At 25.9% G+C, this 24486-nt stretch overlaps 1 protein-coding gene across 3 annotated transcripts in view; it reads right to left on the bottom strand.

Moving 5' to 3' along the window:
- Window positions 1-24486, bottom strand: part of LOC122509526 (complexin) — a 577926-nt gene that overhangs the window by 529250 nt on the left and 24190 nt on the right. For 2 of the 3 annotated variants that reach the window (XM_043623685.1, XM_043623675.1), the window contains exon 1: window positions 18253-18572. The exons of the other annotated variant lie outside the window; for it this stretch is intronic. The gene's annotated coding sequence lies outside the window, so the exon portion shown is untranslated. Of the gene's footprint in view, window positions 1-18252; window positions 18573-24486 lie in introns of those variants that run through there. 3 annotated transcript variants of the gene reach the window in all.

Genomic DNA, 24486 nt, shown 5'->3' with positions numbered 1-24486 from the left:
AAAAGTGTATTATCTGTGAAAATAATTGAATTCTTAAGAAGAATTGTATTGAAAATACACTAAAAAAAATAATTATTTGATTCAAATAACCGATTAATTGACTATTATCAATTAAATATTTACTTGAATCAAATAATATTTATTGGTGTCAATTAAATGGTATTTGAGCCAATAATTTCAGTATTTGAATCAAATACCATTTAATTGACTCTAATAAATATTATTTGATTCAATTAAATATTTAATTGATAATAGTCAATTAATCGGTTATTTGAATCAAATAAATTTTTTTTTTAGTGTAATTGAATTGTATAGGAAAATTTTATTAAAATTTCAATTTTAATAACTAAATATTGTAAAGAATTTTGTAAAAATTTTTTTAAATAATAGAACTTTTAAAATAATTCTATTTAAATTTTTCGAAATAATTGAATTTCTCAGAACTATGTTTTTCAATTCTCTGAATATATTTAAATTCTTTGGAGAAACTTCATTAAAAAAATTAAAAATAATTGAATTGGTGCGAAGAAATGTATAAAAAATTGGTTAGTATAATTGAATTCCTGTTAAACTTTTATTTAAATTTTGTTTAAGTAATACAATTGTTTTGGAAAATTTTATTAAAATAGTAGATATTAAAAATAATCGAAATGAGGAAAATTTTTGAAAATAATTGAAATTTTGCCAAGAATTTTATTAAAATTGTTCAAAGTAATTGAATTTCGGAGAAGAATTTTATATTATTTATAAAGATAATTGAAATTTTGACGAGGATTTTAAAACATTTTTGAACATAAATAATTGGACTTTTGCGAAGAAGTTCATCACTTTTGAAAATAATTGAATTTCTGTAATCAGTTGTTCTTAAAATTTCTATTTAAATTCATTAAAAATTGATATTTTCTAAAATTTCAAATTTAAATCTTTGAAGTTCATCTATTTATGAAGATTTGAAACGCAACTCTTTTGAACTACAATTAATTTTGAAATTTTTAAGTAAAATTATATTCATTCATTAATTTCTAAGTAATAATTTTATGATAGTTATTCAAGAATGAAGTTATTTAAAAAGAAATTATTGTCAGAAATAGAAAAATTAGACTGTTTTGTATTTGAATTTGTGGTAATTTCATAGTTTATGAGGCAAACAAAAAATACACCAAAATTCAGAATTTTCTTATAAATTCTAAAAATTTAATTTTTTCCAGTACTTTTAATAAAAATCCCTGATTTCCCTGACTATTTCTACTTTCCCTGACTTTTTTTGAATTTCCTGACCTGTGACAATAATGCATTATTTGTATTAAATAATTATAGTTAACTTGAATCCATAAAATAATAAGTTACTTGGGTGTGTTTCAAATAATTCAAGTTATTTGTATGAAATGCACATTTTTTTAGATCAAAATGAAAAATATTTGAACCAAGTATAAATATAGCTACTATAGGTAAATAAATAGTTATCAACTAATTTCAATTAATTGAATCAAAACATTTTTTCTTCAGTGTCATATATAATATAGGTACGCAAATACAAATCATTAAATACATCATACACTATATATATATGTATAATATACATGCATTTTACATATATTACACACACATAGCTTTGCCATTCGCCAAATGGCTTTGTCAGTGTCAAATTCAACGTTCTAATGTCGCCTTGTCAAGTGCTGAATGTACTCGACAAAAGGAGTACAGTAGTTTCTCTGCGTTTAATACAGGCGAAGGGAAATCCCTTTGTACAATACTTGCAATTCATATCTCGTTAAAATCAAAGAGAATAATTCATATTTTGATTTGTCATATATTTCAATGTACTTGACACTTTTTGTTTATCAACAATCATTGCTAAATATTCAATTACACACTTCAAATACTGCTCATTGTCAGTTTTATGACTTCAACTCACGCTTTTACCATACAAATATCATTTTTTTTAAATCAAAAATCTTCATTTTAAATAAAAAATAAAAAAATTATTATTGGTTTTTTTTTGGTAGTAATTTTTATCTTTACGTAAAATTTATTAGAATTTTGGATATAAGATTCGAATAATTTACATTTTATACAACAAGAGCAATAAATAATAATCAAATAATTATTGAAATTCAACAAATTAGAAATATTTAGATACTCTGTCTTTGAATGCATTTTTGAGTCATATTATATTTATTTCTGCAAAAATAAACAAATGCGATTTGGGCTTTTAATAAAAATTCATTCCCAACTCTCCTTTGCGATTCCTTTGTCATATAATCCCATACAACAGTGCATTTGTCTGCAAAAGGCATTAAAAATTCAACATTGCACAATTTTCCAAAAAGGAGAGATTTTAATACCTGAATATAATTTACTTAGTCGCGTTTAAAATGAGAGGAAAATTATTACACTACTTGCATAAGTAAACGTATACTAATAAAATAAATAATTTTATAAAATATACACGTATATCATTTCCCTCCTCTACTTGAACTATAACGCAGGAAAAAAAATTTTCCCAACTCTATTAAAAAAAACACACACACACAAACGCAATTTCTCCATTTATACATATTCTCTTTTCTCGCGTTACAAAATTTTAATTTAATATACCAATTTAGTTTATAAATGAGAAAAACCACATTTTTATTTAAATAAAATCATATATTCACGATAGAACAAAGAATTTATGTTCCATCATATAATAATATTCGCGTGTATATGTATACGAAACATTTTTCATCAAAAGATTTACGAACCAAATTTATGAAAGTTGTTACACGTTGTAAAATGTAAAATTTCGGAAAAAAAAATTTCCAATATCAAAAAGGAAATTCATCGTCGAAAGTGCGGTAGCTTTAAAAAAAAAAAAGAAAAAACAAAATTGAGGAATATAAATCGCGCTTTTTTATCTTTAAAGTAACATCTTGCAGATTACGCAGCAACTGGTTCTATAAATGTGTATATAAAGAAATAGGAGGAGTGTCTGTGCGACTATAGACAAGCGAATCAAATTGTACCTGAAAAAACCTTAAACTTTTATCGACAATGTAAAGACTTATTCAGAATCGTGATTCATTTTCTTCGTTTTACGTGTTTCACTTGCAAATACGAAATACCAAGGGACGGGAAATTTAAGGGGCATGCCCAACGGGAATCGAGTCTCGCGAACGAAAGCTGATATTCCATCTGAAAGTTCAATCACCTTTCCCTTATCTTTACTGCCTCGGTCTTTAAAAAAAAAAAATCTAGTCTCCAAATCTACGCCTGCACCATAAATCAAATTCTTCTTTCATTGACAATTTATATTGCAATTAAAATCAATAATTCACTATTTTTTCATATTATTATAATTATTTACAATATTCATTTAGTAATTTCGTCATATACACTAAAAAAAAAAATTTATTTGATTCAAATTTAATAACTGAATATTTGTCTATATTGTCTAATCAATATTTAATTGAATCAAATAAATATTTACTTAAATCAAATAAATTGTATTTGAACCAATAAATTTCAATATTTGAAGTAAATTCACAATTTCATTGACTTGAATAAAAATTATTCCATACAAATAAATATTCACTTTCTAAATCTAAATTAGTTACCAAAAATTAAACTAATTCAACTTCAGGGAGTAGTTTGATAATAATAAATATAATAACAAAAAAATATATATAAAATAATAGAGCAAAACCATAAAAAATAATTAAATAATTAAATAATAATAATTAATAATTAAAATAGCAAAAAATTATAATTATATTTTAAACAAATGCGAGAGTAAATCCCTGATGGGAATATATATGAATAAACATTATCCAAATATCAGATCGTGAGAGCTGTCATCTCATTTCAGTAATAATTCCAAATTGTAATTAATACAGAATTAAATTATAATTAACATATTATTACAATTTTTTTAATTTTTCTTTATAAGATTCTTATTTTTATTATTTTATTTTTTTATTTTTTTATATTTTTATTATTTTTATTATTTTTATTATTTTGGACAATGCAAATTTTATTTTTTCAGTTATAAATTCTAAAAATTCTTTTTAAACAACTCTTGCAAATTTCGGAATTTGAATACTTTCACAATTGATTAATCTTTAACAATCGTAACTTCATTATTATTCCTCCGATACTGGCAATTTTACACTGTTTCAATATCCCACATTCCTTTTAAAATCCCGGAAATGAATAAATAAAATTTTATAAAACAATTTCTATTCAATAAAATTCAATAGTTTTTAAATTCATGAGAGAAAAATAATTTCTCCATTCATTTTTTTTTTTTTTTTATTGTTTCTGAAAACAATATTTGGAGAAATTAATTGTTTTTAAACAGAATTTCATTTTTTTTCAATTAAAAAAGAGAGTATTTTTAGTTTTCAATGTAAAAACTATATTTTTTTAAAGAAATCACAATTTTTGTTTAAAAAATCTGTTTTTTTGTTAGAAAAGTGTTTTTTGTTTTAAAAAAATCATTTTATGAAATAAAATACTTTTTTTAAAATGTTTCTTACAAAAAAAAATTTTTTATTTAAAATTTATTTTATTTATGTGAAAGAATGAGAATTGTAAAATAGATAGTACCATTTATAATTGAGATATGAAGAGTACACTTTAAATTTTAAAAATGGTACTAAATAAATATATTGTATCGTCTACAATCTGAGTTGAAAAAAAATACAATCCAAAGTGTAATGTTTACTAATCTGAATTGCAATGTTTAAAATCAATCATAAATGTTGTATAATCTAGATTGTATATGCAATATAAGTGAAAAAATTTTAATCGACACTTTTGATTTTCAATTTAGAATATAAAAAATTACAAACATTTTTTTTAAGAGAAAAAAATACAATATTGTTAAAAAAACAGTTGAAAAAAATTTGCAATAAAAAATATCTCAATGAATAAAAATATTCTTGAATACAAATTCCTATCTTATTTATAAATATTAAATTATTAACCATTAATTATAAAATTATTAATCATTGTTTTTCCCTGATTTCCAGACAAAATTTTTACTTTTTCCCTGATCCTGAAGAACATCAATAACTTCTTTTTTAAATAAATATTTATTCATTATTATTTTTTTATAGGAATTAACATTCTCAAATTCAATAACTTATGAGAATATTATTATAAAACATGACGAAATCGACCACTCCGAGTCTTCGACTTGGAGTTATCGATATCCTCATGTTTTATAATAAATTTAAGATGACAGAGTGATAAAATCACTATTTTATATCATAAGAATATTGTAACTATAAATTCCAATTTTCAAAAATTTTTATTTTTATTCTTTTCAAAATTTAATTATTTCTAAAAAATTAACGCTACAATACTTTTGTATTATTATGAAAATAATTGAATTCTTGCAACAAAATTTATTAAACACTTTTTTAAAGAATTGAGTTCATGTAAAGAATTTTGTTTTAATAATAATTGAATTCCGGATAGAAATATTATTATTTATAAAAATAATTAATTTCTCGTGAAGAATTTTATTCAAATTTTTTTTAATAATTGAATTTTTCAGAATTTTTTAAAACTTTTTAAAAATTATTAAATTCTATCTAGAAATTTCATTAAAAAATTGAAAAAAATTGAAATCTGACAAAGATTTAAAAAAAATTCTTTTTTAAATAAGTTAATTCCTGTAAAAATGTTTATTTTTAAAAAGAATTGAATTCTTAGAAAGAATTTTATTAAAATTTCTTAAATAATTGAATTGCTTCGAAGAACTTTTATTTTTTAAGAAAATAATTGAATTGTTTTGAAAATTTTTACAAACATTTTTGCCAATAATTGTATTTCTATATTTTATTATAATTTTTCAAATTTATAAAGCATTTTATCAAAATTTTTTTAAAATAATTGGGTTCTTAAGAAAACTTTTATTATTTATGGAAATAATAAAGAATTTTATTCAAATTTTTTTAAATAATTGAATTCCCATAAAAAACTGTATTATCTGTGAAAATAATTTTTTCTTAAGAAGAATTGTATTGAAAATAATTGAATTGTATAGGAAAATTTTATTAAAATTGCAATTTTTATTAACTAAATCTTGTAAAGAATTATGTCAAAATTTTTTTAAATAATAGAACTTTCAAAATAATTTTATTTAAATTTTTCGAAATTATTGAATTTCTTAGAACTATTTTTTTCAATTCTCTGAATATATTTGAATTCTTTGGAGAAACTTTATTAATAAATTAAAAATAATTGAATTGGTGCGAAGAAATTTATAAAAAATTGGCATTTAATTGAATTCCTGTTAAATTTTTATTAAAATTTTGTTTCAATAATTGAATTGGTGCGATGAAATTTATAAAAAATTGGTGAGTAATTGAATTCCTGTTAAATTTTTATTAAAGTTTTGTTTCAATAATTGAATTGGTGCGATGAAATTTATAAAAAATTGGTGAGTAATTGAATTCCTGTTAAATTTTTATTAAAGTTTTGTTTAAATAATATAATTCTTTTGGAAAATTTTATTAAAATAGTAGATATTAAAAATAATTGAAATAAGGCAAATTTTTGAAATTTTGACAAGAATTTTATTAAATTTTGTGAAAATAATTGAATTTTGGAGAAGAATTTTATTATTTATAAACATAATTGAAATTTTGACGAGTTATAAAACATTTTTGAACATAATTGAATTTATGCGAAGAAGTTTATCACTTTTGAAAATAATTGAATTTCTGTAATGAGTTGTTTTTAAAATTTCTATTTAAATTCATGAAAAATTGATATTTTCTAAAATTTCAAACTGAAACCTTTGAAGTTCATCTATTTATGAAGATAGTAAACGCAACTCTTTTGAACGCCAATTAATTTTGAAATTTTTAAGTTAAATTAATTATTGAATAATTTATAAGTAATAATTTTATGATAGTTCTTCAAAAATGAAGTTATTTAAAAAGAAATTATTTTTAGAAATAGAAAAAATTGAAGGGTTTGTATTAGAATTCTTGTCAATTTCATAGTTTATGAGACAAACAAAAAAGACTAAAATTCAGAATTTTCTTTTAAATTCTAAAAATTTAATTTTTTCTAGTAATTTCAATAATAATATTAAACATTAAACCATAAATAACAAATGTATAAAAATTCCAAAAAAATGTGTTACTTCAAAAATATTGCATTTCAACCACAAGATTAGAATTTAAAAAATCTACTTCTGCAATAAGAGCCAAGATATATTTTCAAACTAAAAATATATCAGCAATTCAAAATATAAAACGATAAAATCCATTGTTCTTGAGTGTTAGAAGCCAAAAAGAAAAAAAAAAAGAAAAAGAAACTTGGCAAATGTTCAGAAAACACATTTGTATAATGATTTTTAGTATCTAATGAGTTCTTACATAAGATAACTTTAAGCGGAAGTGACAAAGAGTTGTATAAAGTGCAAGTTCACTCGTGTGACCTTGAAAACTTTCAATTGACAATCCTGTATTTCTGTGTGAACGCAACCTGTCGTACATTTACTCTTAATGCTATCTCTCTTTCTATCGTTTCTTTCTCCCCGTTCCCCTTTCTCTTTCTCTCTCACTCTCTCACCCACAAACACATACACACACGAGTACAACGTTTACAGTGATTATCGATATTACCGACCATGGTCTAGTTTGCTAATGGATCGAGTACGACAATGTCAAGGAAATTTCACTGTTGTACTGAAGAAAACTAATAATATTTAGGCCCATGCAAAAAATGGATGACAATTTTTTTTTTTCACGTTTACTTTTTGATGCAATCTGTACTTTAAATTAAAATGACAATTTCCATTTCCTGCAGAGAGGAAAATATTATAAAAAGTAATTAAAATTTTTCTAGATAATTTTATGCCAAATCTACTTCAAGTAAAAACAACGATTTCTTTTTCCTGACGGAGAAAAATATTATAAAGATTAATTATTATTATAAGGACAAATTTTAATTTTTTGTAAATAATTTTATACCAAAGCTACTTGAATTAAAACCACATTTTTTATTTTCTAAATAGAGAAAAATATCATAAAGATTAATTATACTATAAAGACTAATTTTAATTTTTTATAAACAATTTTATCCTAATCTTCTTCAATTAAAACAAAAAATTTTATTTTCTAAATAAAGATAAATATTATAAACATTAAATGACAAATCAACTTTAATTGAAACAACAATTATTTTTATTTTCCAAATAGAGAAAATTATTATAAAGATTAATTAAAATTTTCATAAACAATTTTATGCTAAATCAACTTCAATTAAAACAATTTTTATTTCCCAAATAGAAATTCAATTTTCGATAATTTCTCAAATATTCTTCTTGAATTAAAAATGTTTATTTTTTTAATTAATAAAACTTCAAAACTAAAAAATAATTTTTAACCAAAACAGAAATATAAAAATTTCAAAAAGTTATAGAAACACGTTTGTAATAAAAATTTGATTTTTTCCCCCTAACTTTTCCTTGATTTCCAAACAGAATTTTAAATTTCTTCTCTGACCCTAAAATTACAATTTTCGGATCTTTCAAAATTCAATAATTTTTAAGAATTGCTACTGTAAATGCTCCTAAATTAATTTCATGATTTTAAAATGTTTAAAAAAAAAAATTTTACCTAAAATAATTCTGAAATCCACTTGTTTACAATTCAATATTAAATTTTGATTATTCGACAAATATTCAATAATTAAATAAATATATTTAAAATTTCAACTAATTTAAAAAAATATTTGGAAGAAAATTTTATAAAAAAACTACCTTTTTCTGAATTTCCAATTAAAATTATTTAAAATTCAAATTCTTTAATAAAATTTTTTTGATATTTCAATTATTTCAAAAAATTCTAAATACTTGTTTATAAAAATTCAATTATCTTTAAAATATAGAACTGAAATATTTTAAAAACATAATTTTTCAGAATTTTAAATAAAATTTTTCGAAATTTAAATTTTCAACGAAATTTAAATTTATTATTTTTAAAATTAACTAACTAATGAAATTAATAATTTTTTATTCAATTTGGACTCTCTAGTGCTGCTTTTGACTCTTATATGAATAAATTAAATTGTAACCCTCTAAAATTTAATTATTTACTAATTATGAAATTAAAATTATCGAATTTAATTATTTACTAATTATTAAATTTAAATTAACAAATTTAATTATTTTCCATTCGATTTCACAAAATTTCAATTATATATCCTATATATATATATATATATATATATATATATATATATATATATATATATATATATATATATATATATATATATATATATATATATATATATATATATATATATATATATATACTAGGGGGGCTTCGCCCCCCTGCGCGCTTCGCGCGCCAACCCCCTATTTTTAATATTTATTTTCATTTTTAAAATCATGTTATCTTAATATGATGGCATAGTAATGAGTTAGAGTAAATTATAACAGGAGATATTAAAAAAGATAACTAATAGAGAATTCTACTTTACGGAAGTGATTATAGTGTCAACTTTTTCAAGTTTGACACTCCTCATAGTAAATTTGATAATTCTTTTTTCTCAGTGTCAAAAGTATTATTGGGCCCCTTTTTACCTGCAGTTGACATAAATGTTGACGTAATGTAAGGGCCATTAGGGGCTGTCCATAAATTACGTAAGTCATTTTTTGGGTAAATTTGACCCCCTTCCTCCCTCGTAAGATATTTTACATACATTAGCGCCATTTTTCCTATTGTTCGCAAGATCTTGCTGACCCCCGTCCCCCTAAATGTCTTACGTAATTTATGGACGGACTAAAGATTTCGACGTAAAATAATAGACGTTTGAGGGCTTCATTTTTACCAGTAGGTCAAAACTGACCTTAAAATTGACCTAAATTTTGAGGAAACAGTAGGTCAGAAGGAATTTTCTTGTCAATTTTTGACGTGTAGGTCAAAACTGACCTTAAAATTGACCTAAATTTTAAGAAAATATCAGATCAGAGGGAGATTTCTGGTCAAATTTTAACTTGTACACTGAAAGAATTTTAGGCAGGCTGCTGGCTTTTCATGTCCGAAATTAGTGCCCCTTGCGCAGGGCTCGCAGCTCACCTCAAAAAAGCGAGAATCTACTCCAGAAAGGTGAGCAGCTGCCCCTGAGGAGTTGCTGCTTACCTTTCGGGAGTAGATTCTCGCCTTTTTGAGGTTAACTGCGAGCTTGAGGCAGCGAGCTCTAGCGGCACTCATGTTTACATGAGGCTTTACATGCAGGCTTTAGCCTGCAGCCTGCCCAAAATTCTTTTAGTGTAGGAAAAAACTGCCATTAAAATTAAAGTACATTTTGAGGACAGAAAAATAATTTTAATAGAATTTTAAAAAAAAAAATGTCAATTTATAACATCTTTTATTAATTGAAACTTAATATTGAAATTTAGGTCAAACTTCTTTTAACCAATAGGTCGAAAATTCCGTCAAACTTTAATATAAGGGTACGACTTTTTAAAAAATCTTAATTAATTTGCTTTTTTCATGTATAGGCTAAAAAATATGTCAAATTTGACCTAAATTTTAAGGAAAGGTCAGGTCAGATGAAGTTTTTTCGACAATTTTTGCGGTGTAGATGAAAACTGACCTTGAAATTGACCTAATTTTTGAGGGCAGGGGGAATTGTTCGTCAATTTTTTCCGTTAAGATCAAAACTGCCCTTAAAATTGACCTACATTTTGAAGGTAAAGGGAATTGTTTGTCAATTTTTTACCTGTAGGTTAAAACTGCCCTTCAAATTAACCTAAATTTTGAGAGCAGAGGGAATTTTTTGTTAATTTTTGACCTGTAGATTAAAACTGCCCTTAAAATTGACCTACATTTTGAGGTCAGAGGGAATTATTTGTGAATTTTTGACGTTTAGGTCAAAACTGCCCTTAAAATTGACCTACATTTTGAGGCCAGAGAGAATTGTTTGTCAATTTTTTACCTGTAGGTTAAATCTGCCCTTAAAATTAACATAAATTTTACGGGCAGAGTAAAACGCAATTTTTAACGCTTAGGTCAAAACTGCTCTTAAAATGAAACTAAATTTTGAAAGCAGAGCGATAAGTTTGTCAATTTTTAACTTTAAGTCATAACTACTCTTAAAATTGACTTAAATTTTGAGGGCAGAGGGGTTAGTTTGTTAGTTTTTTACCTGTAGGTTGAATCTGCCCTTAAAATTGACCTAAATTTTGAGTGATTTTGACCTGTAGGTTAAAACTGCCCTTAAATTGACCTGAATTTAGGTCAAATATAACTTGTTTCTGACGATGGACCTACCTTGACAGTGGGCCAACCTTGACTATGTTCCCCCTTTCTATAAGGGTCCCTTAAAACTTTCTGAAACAGCGGCGGCGGCGATATGATTTTATATTAATAGGGATAGATATATATCTTTAAAAAATGGAATTAAAATTTCTTAAAAACCATAATTCTTTTTAAAATTTTAAATAAAAGTATTTAAAACTTGAATAATGTTTTAAATAAGTATTTAATTATTACCAATTTTTCAGAGCCCAAAATATTTTTAGGCAATAAAAACCAAAATTATTGTAGTACTTTTAATAAAATTACCTAATATTTCCCTAACAAATTTCATTGTCTCTGCCTTTTCTCTAATTTCCCTTATTTGTGGCAACTCTGTATAAACTATTCAGATAAAATTACGTTGAGTTGAAATTTTAATAATTATTTTCGTTTTAATTCAGTCAAAACTTTTTTCAAACAATACCCTGTTTTACTCATTAAAATATTCCCTAAAAACATAACAATTTTAATATTTTTTTTCTCTTTGGTGAAATTCAGAACGTTTATAATCAACGAATTGAAAAAAAAATATTTTTCTACTTAAATTTCTAGCAAATTAATTTTAAGAAATTTCAATATATTTTAGATCGATAATTTAAGAAAGAAAAAATTCTAAACAAAAGATTGTATTGATTTTAGGTTGAAAAATATTTTTCAATTATTAACCATTAACATTGCAAAATATTCACTGTTTTTTAAAACATTTTTCTTAAAGGGGAAATACTATAATTTTTAAAATTATTTAAATTTATTCTTCATTTTATCATACAGAATTTCTTTTTAATAAATTTCTTTTTAATAAAATAAATACTTTCAATAAAACAAGTAAATAACAGTAAAGTAAAAAAAAAATAATTTCCAACTCCCCACAAAACATTTATTCATCGAATAAGAAACCTTTTTTTTTAAATCCACCCTCGCACTGCACAATATTTCTAAACTTTCAGTTTTCATATTTCCAGCTTTTTAACTCTATATAGCTACATATTCCCGACTAATGGAATTCAAATGGACCGTATACAAGGCGAGAAGATAATAATTGACGCGAATAATTATAAACTAAATGGAAAATAATATTCGCGCAAAATGCAACTATTATTCTTTACGTCCTCAATTGTTGGAGTGTCCCAGTTTTTAGATTCGCAAATCAGGTCACCTAGTCTTCAGTGGAACACTGCTGCCGCCTTCCGCAATTTTTTCCCCAAATTAGAACCAAAGGCACGTGAATGATAAATGGATAACAGCGCTTTTGCCGATATTGAATTTTTTTTCAACAATTCTTATATACTGTATATATATATACAATAAAACCTACTCGTCTTACTAATGAAAAAAAAATCTAGGAGGAAACACAATCCATTAGTATTTTTCACGTATAACTGATATCTCAAATATAACCAATCGTGTAGAAATGAAAAAAGGGTGAAGGGGAGTAGTACGAGATTGCGGGGTCATAATGAAGTAATGATGACTTGTACTTCCCTGCTAAGATTATAGAAAAAATCCATAACTATAACTCATTGGAGGCTGAGATTTTATTTATCAAAAAAAAAATTTATTTGATTAAAAAAAAAAACATTTATACGAAACTAAAATAATTTCATTCAAGAAAAAAATTATATTTGAGTAATTTCATTTCTGAGTGAATAAGAGGCAAAAAATATGCAGACAACACTTTATCGAATTGAACTTTCTTTTAAAAATTATATTCATACTGAAAATGTTCAAGTTTTCAAAATTATGAACCAAAGAATAATTACCGTTCAATCTGTACAAGTAGCTATTAAATACATATTGTACCCATTAATTAACATTGTGCTAATGGCTCTTTAATTAATGAATAAAATGTGCTTAGGTGACAAAATGTATTCATGTATTCCAAACTGTTGACACTATCGAAACTTTTCAAATTTCAGTAAAGTACCTTCAATAAGATAAAACATTTAACGCACTTTAATCAAAAATACTATTCATGCTAAAATATTTTTATAGAAAAAAACACCAAAAATTCGAAATAAATGTTAACATAGTAACAAATCAATAATAATCTAATTAATTATGATAATAATAATGATAGTGATAATAATAATAATGAAACCGATAATGATAATATTAATAATGATTACAATAATATTTATAATAATAATAATTATAACAATAGTAATAATGCTAATAAACAAGAATAACAATAATAAAAATAATAATCAAGAATAATAATAATAATAATATTCAAGACTAATATAATAATACTTTAATTACAATACAATAATAATTTAATTTACGTTCGAAACCGAAGGTTATGAATTATTTATAATAAATAAATAAATAAAAAAATATTATCATAATTGTTTGAACGTTAGTTTTAAATGAAAACAAAATAAATGAAATATTTTTTATTAAAAACATTTTCATTAATTACTGATTACGATAAAAATCAAAAACCCAAATTTTACATTTTAGGAACTTTATAATTAATTATTTTTGATACTGACGAAAAAAAAATCTAACTTGAAGAAGAAATAAATAAAAATTTCATTTATTTGAACGTTCAAAACTTTAGGATCATAATAAAAAATCATAATAAAAATTCAGCATCATAATAAAAAATAGTTTGAAAAAATGTACTACAATATCACTAAAATGTGGATTTATTAAAAGTAATTATATTAAATATTAATAATATTTATTTATAATAAAAGATATCTTTATTAGTGTTAATAAAAAACGACTTAAATATAAAAAAAGGAAAAATAATAGATATATAGAAACAAATGCATTTAATATATTTATATATTAGATGCATTTGTTCCTTTATCTATATTATTGTCATTTTCATATTTTTTGAACGTGAAATCTTTAAATTTACAAAATGCTTTCCATCTAAGGCATTTTATCTGTTTTGTTCAGTGGAAGTGCTGCGTCTTCCATTTTTAAAATTAAATTTTCACGATCCATAAAAAGTCTACAGAACAAAAACAACGAAAAAATATATTCCAAGTTTGAAAACTATAAGCTAAACTGGTTATATTTTTATAAAACACACGTGAGTAATTTTAAGAAAATTTTAATAATTTTTGACAGCACTCTAGAGAGGGGGGTGAAAGGAAACTTTTCCCACATTAAATTTTGTAGAATTTTATTTAAAAAATAATAATAGAAAAAAGTTATCACATATTCATATCATTATTATTTTTCTTTTTTTTTGAAGTCGGAAATCCACTGATTATTTTTATTATTCCTATTTTATATTATTTTTATATTTATTATTATTCAGTACCCAACTAAAAAATACGACTTTTAAAGAATAAATAATAAACGAATACTTTCAATGCTTTCAAAGCGATCTGAGTTCAAATTCGATATTATTCATCATTAAATATTATTTTTTTAAGAATAATTTTTCTCCACTATTTCGAGCTTGTATAACATAATAATTAAAATACATGGAAAATTTTTTATTTTTCCTATATTTCTTTATGTAATTTTTCCTATAGAAACAAGTATTAAAGTACATTTTGTTTCTTTGACGTTTGAAAGAATGCGGAAAGTATACTTTGTTTGCCGAACTTGGACTACATCCCCTTTAACTGACCCCTGCATATGAAAGATAACAAAAAAAAATCTTGTGTTTGGATTATTGTTAAGTCAATTTGATTTTTCCATCTCCATATATATAGAAAAATGACTGAATAACGAATAAAACTTTTCTCAGTTATATGTTATATAGAATATATATATATATATAGTGACAAACACAAACATTTAAAAAATTTTATAACTCTTATTTCTATATTTATGTATGCACAGTGTTCATATTTTTATTTTACAATACAGAAGATAATTTTTTATTGCAAAGAATGCAAATATTTTTACTCAATTATTTATAATTGTAATTCTAATTATTATTATTATTATTAATTTTTTTTTATTTTTCGTTTTGACTTATGTAGAAATATTTAATAAATTAAATTATTATTATTTACTATTACTTTTATTATTATTATTATTATTAATATTATTATTATCATTGTTAGTATTATTATTATTATCATCATTATTACCCATGTGACGAACTCCGAAGAAAGGTACCTAAGAAGCAAATCATTTTAAGGTTATGTTTGTGTTATGTTTACCTTAATTAAAAATTTATGTATCTAATTTCAAACTAAATTCAGTTTTTATTAATTATTTTAGATATAATGAAGACTTAAACGTCATTAATTTATATTGAAAGTTAATCCTTTTTGTGCATTTTCATTCCAAAAATTACAAACATAACCTAAAACTTTTTTTTTAAGTACTTTATTCTACGGAGCAAATCCTCTAATTTATTATTGTTATTATTATTTATAAATAGAAAATTAAACAGAAAAACTATAGTTAGATATAAAATATAAAAAAAAACTAATACGCAAGATGGAAAAATTTTGTTAATGTAATATTTCAGTGGAAAAAGCCCATTTTCATTTCCATTTTTGCTCTCATTATTTATATCTAGAAATAAAGTTTCTAGAGCTTTTATACAATATATATAATATGTATATAGTTATTGAGAAATCAATATGCCTGTGCATTAAAAATTTTGTTTCAAAATCTCAGACTCCATTATAATATAAAATGTTCTGTTAAAAGCTGAAACCAAAAAAGAAAAAAAAGTTTATTAAATCTTTTTCAAGCTCTTAAGTCATTCTCATTTATTCGACACATATATTTAAATGAGTATCTCTCCATTTTTAACATTATTCACTGCATTTCCAATATCATATTCCCATCAATTATTCGATTCAAGTATATTTCCATCAATTATTCCAAATCCGAATTTCCATTAAATAATATTTAAAAATATGCAGTCAGACATTTGGAAATGGGGGGGAAACATCAATATTGAAGTGAAACTTTCAACACCGTTAATATCGAAATCATTTTTCAAAAAAGGAAATACTCCCTCCGTGAGGAAGCAAAAACAAACAAAAATATACGACAAATTAAACAGTATAATTAAAAAAATCAGTTCTCAATTTATCAATTCAGGAAATGAGGAAAAGAAAATAAATAATAATTTGACGCGTAGCGAAGAAAGCGACCTAAAAAGCAAAATCTTAAAGGTTATGTTTGTTATGTTTCAAGTAAAAAATGCAAAAAGTGGGTCAACTCTCAATTCAAACTAATTGTTTAATTCTTTATTACATTTGAAATATTCAATAGGAATTATTTTTCATTTTGCAAACTTGAAAAGAATCCTTTATTCAAGATAAAATGATAACAAACATAACCTATAAGATTTTGCTTCTTACTCTCTAGCCATAAATTAGTAGAATTTTTACTAATTCAATCAGTAGATTTGGTTTTTTTTACATTTTTTTACATTTATTTTTAACTAATGAATCTGTTAATTTTTGCAAAATTACTTATCCAATCAGTGAATGTACTTTGTTGTCAAAGAAAAACAAACATAACCTTTAAAATTAACTAATAAATTAGTAAACTTGACGATAAATGTAATTTTTTTATGCAATTCATTGAATACTGATTATTTTACTAATTGAAACAGTAAATTTTTACTAATTATCAATAACTCAGTTCTGGCTATAACAATCAATAGAATTTTACTGATAATTAGTCACTGTTAACTTAAAAATATCAAATTGCAACGAATTGATACTTTCTAGAAAACTGTGAAGTGAACAAATTCCTTCTTTGAACGTAAAACTTATGATTATGAACCAAATGATTAATTAAATCAAAAAAATATTATTTTACAAATATTGAAAATATTATTAACGTTAAGCAAACATTGTCTAAAATAACCTAAAACTTACTTTTATACAACAACATAAAATTTTTCCCTCAGTGAAGAGAAGAGAAAATAAACAAAACATTAAACATGAAAAAGGAGAACAAGAGAATAAAAATATAAATTAACCCAAAACATTCTCTTCAAGAAAAGCCAAAATTAAGAGAAATTAGGAAAAGGAGAAAAATAACTAACAAACACAATGCCTTCTCATTATGACTGAAAATGTAGAAAATAAAAAAAAAAGTGAAAAAGTAGAAAATAAAAGAAATGAGAATTTACAAAAAACAGAAGAAATGAGCATCTAGAAAACAGAAGAAATGAAAATTTAAAAAACCGAAGAAAAGAGCCTGCAGAAAACAGAAAAAAATAAGAACAAAAAGAAAAACTGGAAAAATACCAAGGAAAGAAACATGAAAAATGACAATGAAAAAGGCGACGAAAAAAAATTACTAAATACCATTTCGAGAGAATAATTTGTCAGTCACTACATATCACAACATAACCTAAGTAGAAGCTTACGACCTGCAACCCCCTGAATGACGTAACCTCCCTCCAAAAAAATAATGATTCCCTGCAGAGTCTGAAACTTTCAGGATTCAAAAATATACTTTTCCCTCCGACTTTTCCCTATATATTGATGACACATTTTCTTTTAGGGTAGGGTGATTGAAGCGTGCAAGACTTTCCAGCTGAATTGAGTATGCTTCTCCATACACACTCACACACACACACACATACACTTGCACACATACACACGCACCCTACTCCAATAGCAAAAGCACGTTGGTAACCGATGCGTGAGTGGTGCAACGACGTCACACACATTCTCCAAATTCAAAACTTAAATGAATTACGCCTAATCCAAACGTCACGCGACCTTTGACCTCGTGAAAACTACGTTGCTGGTGCACCTGAGCGTGAGGAGAGACTCGACGAGATCGATGAAACCTGCGGGAAACTAACCTTCGCGTGGAGTTTGTGTATATATCGTAACAGGGAAGAAAACAAAACTCACCCGGCCTTGGTTTTTTTTCCATCTAAAACCCTGAATAAAATCAGGGTTTCGCTCAAAAAATAAAAATTCAACATTTAGAGAAAACAAAAATTTTCTACCAACAGTGAAATATTAAGTCATTCACTCACCTGGTGATCAAAAAGTGCGATGAAATCTCACAACGGCAAGCAAGTGACGAAAACCGGTTAAAAGCTGCGATAGAGTATTTTTTTTCTTTTTTTCAAAAATTTCCTCGTTACTTTTGATGTGTCGTCTTCTCCTCTCTCTCCCGCGTCTTTATGCTCGGCTGACCGCTGGTCTGTTGGCTCTGTGACGGAGACAGAGGGACAGAGAGAGAGAGAGAGAAAGGAAGGAAGAGAAAAAGAACGTGTGTGTTAGTGTGCGAGCTCGAAGTCTCGTGGCAAACGGTCGTGGACTGAGTGAACCCGAGTTCAGACTGAGGGAGAACGCTGGCGGTGTTTCCGAGGCGCCGGTGGCGCCGTGGGGACGATCGATTTGTTTGCGGGGGGTTAGGAGTTACCGTGAGCTTGCAGAGAGAGAGAGTGAGAAGGGGTGCAACAGAGGAGAACGAGGGTGGTAAAGCTCTACTGCTGCTCAGGTGGGAGACAGTGAGCGTGCGTGTCTATGTATGTGTGGCAGAACCAAGCCAGCAGCGACGAGGAGAACTGTTTGGCGCCGATGAAGGCGGGGCATATCAAATCCCCCCCCTCCTTTGCCATGTGCCTCTCCCCTTCTCTTTCTCGCTTCAACTCATTTCCATCTGAGACACACGAGTGCTGCTGTTTCATTCTATCTTATGTACTCTTTTTCTCTCCTGTAGCCTCTTTCTCCTATACACTTTTCCAACTATACTCCTTTTCTCCTACACTTTTATTCCCTTGTGCTCCTTTTCTCTTACACTTTTATTCTCTTGAACTTCTTTTCTCCAACAATTTTATTCCCTTGTGCTCATGTTCTCCTACACTCTTAATCTCTTGAACTTCTTTTCTCCTACACTCTTATTCTATTTTACTTCTTTTCTCTTACAATTTTATTCCCTTGTGATCCTTTGCTCCTACACTCTTCTTATCTTGAACTTCTTTTCTCCTACACTCTTATTCTCCTGTACTCTTATTACCTTGAACTTCTTTTCTCCTACACTCTTATTGTCTTGAACTTCTTTTCTCCTACACTTTTATTCCCTTGTGCTCTTTTTCTCCTACACTTTTATTCTCTTGAACTTCTTTTCTCCAACAATTTTATTCCCTTGTGCTCCTGTTCTCCTACACTCTAAATCTCTTGATCTTCTTTTCTCCTACACTCTTAATTTCTTGAACTTCTTTTCTTCTACAATTTTATTCCCTTGTGATCCTTTTCTCCTACACTCTTATTCTCATGTACTCTTATTACCTTGAACTTCTTTTCTCCTACACTTTTATTCCCTTGTGCTCCTTTTCTCCTACACTTTTATTCTCTTGAACTTCTTTTCTCCAACAATTTTATTCCCTTGTGCTCCTGTTCTCCTACACTCTGAATCTCTTGATCTTCTTTTCTCCTACACTCTTAATTTCTTGAACTTCTTTTCTCCTACAATTTTATTTCCTTGTGATCCTTTGCTCCTACACTCTTATTATCTTGAACTTCTTTCCTCCTACACTCTTATTCTCTTGAACTTCTTTTCTCCTACAATTTTATTCCCTTGTGATCCTTTGCTCCTACACTCTTATTTTCCTGTACTCTTATTATCTTGAACTTCTTTTCTCCTACACTCTTATTCCCTTGTACTCCTTTTCTCCTAAACTCTTTCTCTTTTATACTTCTTTTTTCCTATACGGTTTCTATCTGTTCTATAAATTTTTCTCTTATACTTTTTATATTCCAACTTCTTTTCTCCCCTATACACTTTTCTATCCTATACTCCTTTTGTCCTATACTTTTTCTATCTTTTACTCCGTTTCTATAATGTGTTTCTGCTATACTTTTTATATCCTGAATTCTTTTCTCCTACATTCTTTCTCCCCCACAAAAATTGTCTCCTACATTCTCCTTGTATGTTCTTGTCTCTTCTCCTTGATTCGTTCTATCCTTTACTCCTTCTTTCTTATAATTTTTTTCACTTAAAACTTTTTGTATTCCAAACTATTTTGTCCCACACTCTTTACCATTATATTTATCATTTTTATATCCTAAACTCTTTTCTTCCAACTTTTTTCTCTTACATTCTTATTCTCCTACACTCTTTCAATCCTTCACTCCTTCTCTGCTATAATCTTTTCCCCTTATCAGGATTGCTACAAATATTTTATTATATTTTTCCCTGACTTTCCTTGATTTCCAGACAAAATTTTCACTCTTTCCCTGACCCTAAAGAATATTCTGATTCACTCTAAAAATTATTAGATACAACAACTTCTTTTCTAATTGAATATTTAATTATTAGGTATACTCGGAGTGATGGCCTTCTTCATGTTTTGTGATAATTTAAATTACCTACCATAAAATTTTTCAAAAAGAAGTTAATTATTTACAAAAATCCTAATAAAATCCTTCGCAAGAATTCAATTATTTAAAAAAAAATGTAATAAAATTCGTTGCAAGAATTCAATTATTTTTATAAATAATAAATCAATTATTCAGTAATTCATTTTTAAATCAATTTTTATTAGAAAATTCTAAAAGAATTCATTTATTTAAATTAAAAAATAAATAATTTATCGAATAATTGAACATGTTTGTTAAAATTGAATTCTCATAAAGAATTTTATCAACAAATTTTAAAATAATTGAATTCTTTTGACAAATTTTAATAAAAATTTTAAGAATAAATACATTTTTTGAAGAATTCGATTAAAATTGTATCAAAAAGTAATTAAAATCCTGCGATGAGTTTTAATATTTGTGAAAATAATTGAATTATTTCGGAGAAATTTATTAAAAATTTTGCAAATAATTGAATTCCTGTGAAATTTTGACAAGAATTTTATTAAAATTTTTAAAAATAATTTAATTTTGAAGAAGAATTTTATTATTTATAAAGATAATTGAATTTTTTTTTTAATTTTTGAACATAATTGAAATTCTGCGAAGAATTTTTTATAACTTTTGAAAATAATTGAATTTCTATAGAATCATTTGTAACTTTTTCAAAATTCAATTTTTTTTAGTATTTTTAACAAAAATTCTTCTATTAATCTTGTATTTATGCAGATTGTAAAAATTATTCACTAAATAATTTATAAGTATTAACTTTATGATAGTTGTTCAAGATTTAAGTTATTTAAAAAGAAACTATTGTCAGAAATAGAAAAAATTTAAGGTTTTGTATTAGAATTCTTGGCAAATTTCATAGTTTGTGAGGCAAACAAAAAACCGCTGCCAAGTTGTACATTTTTATAATTTTGGTGTTCATTCCATGAACACTTTGCTTCCTCATAAAAATAATAATAATTGAAATATAAGAATTACTTTTTATAAAAGGGTTAAAAATCATTAAATCTTGGTCTAAAAATGTGTTTTTATATATTCTATAGGATGGTAATAATAGTTTAGTAATTACACATAAGTTAATAAACAAGATTGTCGAAAAAATGATATTTTCCACAATTCTTGATTTTTCAAATACCAATAATTTCATAATTTCTGCCCGAATCAGGTTAAAAAGTAGGTCAATCGAAGCGTTTTTTAATGCTCTTCAAGTTGGTAATAATTTTTTAAAGTTATACTTTTACATAATTTAAAAAATTTTTTATAAAAGTCTTATTTTTCAAAATTTTAGATTTTTAAAAGTTTAATATCTCCGGTTAATATGGACGAAAAATGTTCAATTGGGGCTCAAAAGATGCGTCTGAAAAAACTCTACAAAACTAAATACAAAACAAAACTTCTACATTTCTCAACAAAATTTTCAAAAAAGTCTTATTTTCTAAAATGTTTGATTTTTTAAAGTTTAATATTTCCGGTTAATATGAACGAAAAATATTCAATTAGGGCTCAAAAGATGCGTGTGAAAAAACTCTACAAAACTAAAGAAAAACATTTATAAGTGTCCTAACATTTTTTTAAGTTACGTCCAAAAAACGTTTTTTTACAAAATGAAAAATGCAAAAAAAAATAGTTAAACTTCATGAATCGGGCTGAAAATACTCTCATTTTATGTCCCCCGGAGAGACCTACAATTTAAAAAAAAATTGAGGCCTTTAGCTCTTTCTTGTTCTGAGATATTGAGGCAAATGTAATGTTAGTACACACACACACACACACACATCGGGACAAATTTTTAAAATCCGTTTTTTGGACTTCGGAGTTCAAAATACGTCGAAATTTTTTTTATTTATTTATAACATTTATACAGGGAGTTCCTGTGCATATATAAAGTACTAAAGTATTAGGCATAATAAAAAAAAATTTATAAATATGTCGAAAAATGACAATCCAAAATTTTGCTAATACAAAGCTTCCTTTACGAGGAAGCAAAAGACACAAAAATTCCGAATTTTCTTATAAATTCTAAAAATTTAATATTTTCCAGGACTTTTAATAAAAATCCTTGACTTTTCCCTGATTTCCCTGACCAATTTTACTTTCCCTGACTTTTCCCTGAATTCCCTGACCTGTGGCAACCCTGCTTATACTTTTTGCATCCTTAAATATTTTATCCTTCTTCTTTCTTTTAATTTTTTTTTATCTACTTTTTGCTGCCGAAAATCTTTTCTCCTAAACTCTTTCTATCCTATACTCATAATCCTCTATTTTATCCTTTTATCTCCTCCTGTACTCCTTCTCTCCTACACTCTTTCTCTAGAAAGAAAAAGAATATGTTTCTCTCTCTTGAATGGAAGGAGAAAATATATTTCTTTCTTTCTCTTACTCACAGAGACATTTTGAATAGTAATAGTAAAAAGAAAGAGAAGAGAGAAGAGGAAGAGAAAATTCGAAAAGGGAAGAAAATAAGAAGGGGAAAAGAAAAAAGGGAAAGTGTGAAGAAAAGAAGAGAAGAGGAAGAGGAAGAGAGAAGGAATGAAGGAGACGAAAGAAGAAGAAAAGTGAGGGGGGAGAAAAAAGGGAAAAGAGAAGAGAAAAACAAGGAGAAAAGAAAAATAGAATGCAAAGAGAAAAAAGAGAAGAGAAAGAGTAATGAGAAAAAAGAAGAAGAAGAGAAAATGGTAAAAGAAAAGAAAAACAGAAGGAGAAAATAAAAATAGAAGGAAAGAGAAAAGGTGAAAATAGGAAGAAAAAGGCGAAAAAGAAAAAGAAAGAGAGAAGGGGAAGAAAGAAGAGAAAAAGTGAAAGGAAAAAAAGAAGGAAAAGACGAAAGAATGAAGAGAACGAGAGAAAGAGAGGAGAGAAGAGAACTGTCGCATCTACAACACCCCCCTCCCCCCACAGTGCACCAGGAATCCACCCCCCAACCCCCTTCCTCAAGTTGAAAGGGCTTGACAAGAGAGTTGAGGGAATGCGGGAGGAGTTGACTTTTCTGAGAAGTTGGCTTCCTTTCTGACGAATTTCTGTCTTTTCCCATAGTCATGTCTTTCATCCATTCGTGTCTCTTCTTTGGTATTCTGATTCTTCAACTTCTATCACTAGCACGATGAATCCGGGGGAAGTGGGGTGGGGGGATGGAAAAAAGGGGGTTCCGTCCCTCCAAGGCAATTTCAACACCCTCGTGCCACGATGCATTTCCTTCTTCTTCTTCTTCTTTTTCTTTTTTTTTACCCCGCTTTCCTCATTTTAGACAAACGAATCGCGTGTCGCCTGCCGCCAACTCGCGCAATTACTGTCACTATAACATACTGATTCTTGGCCTAAGAATTTCCTTCGGTCGTTCATTTCGAACTAGAGAGTTGAGGAAGGGCGTATTGTCTGATGGAGAGAGGTGATTCTTTTTTTTTTACTTTTCTAGGAAGTCGCATGATGGCGTTTAAAAAAAATGAGAAGAAAAAAAAGTTAATTTAAATCTCTTCTCGGATGAATGGAACTTAATAGAGGTAATAATCGGAAATGGAATAAATATTACGGTGGTGACAGTTGATTAAAATTTGAATGACTTGAGATATTTCTTCTTTTCTTTTTTTGGTAAATTTTTCTAGTTTGGTTTCTTAATTCAACGAGCAGAGAGGGAACAAATTGAGTAATATTAAAAAATAAAATATTTAATTTAGTATCGATCAATGTTTGAAATTGTTAAAAGATAAAAAAAAATGTTTATATTTTAAAGAGATCTATTCTATCACTTTAAATCTGAATTAGTTACTTTTAATTAATGAAATAGGACATATTGTTTCACTATTATATGAGTTACTAAACGTTTTGATTAATTCTTAGTCAAAAACTATTAATTGGTAATGGAAACCTCTAAGTTATTTGTTAAGTTATTTGTTAAGTAA

Source organism: Leptopilina heterotoma, unplaced genomic scaffold (genome assembly GCF_015476425.1).
Source record: "Leptopilina heterotoma isolate Lh14 unplaced genomic scaffold, ASM1547642v1 Lhet_116, whole genome shotgun sequence".
In the NCBI taxonomy this organism is placed as follows: Eukaryota; Metazoa; Arthropoda; class Insecta; order Hymenoptera; family Figitidae; genus Leptopilina; species Leptopilina heterotoma.
The sequence above is the reverse complement of the archived record's forward strand: the minus strand, read 5'-3'. Positions and strand labels throughout refer to the sequence as shown.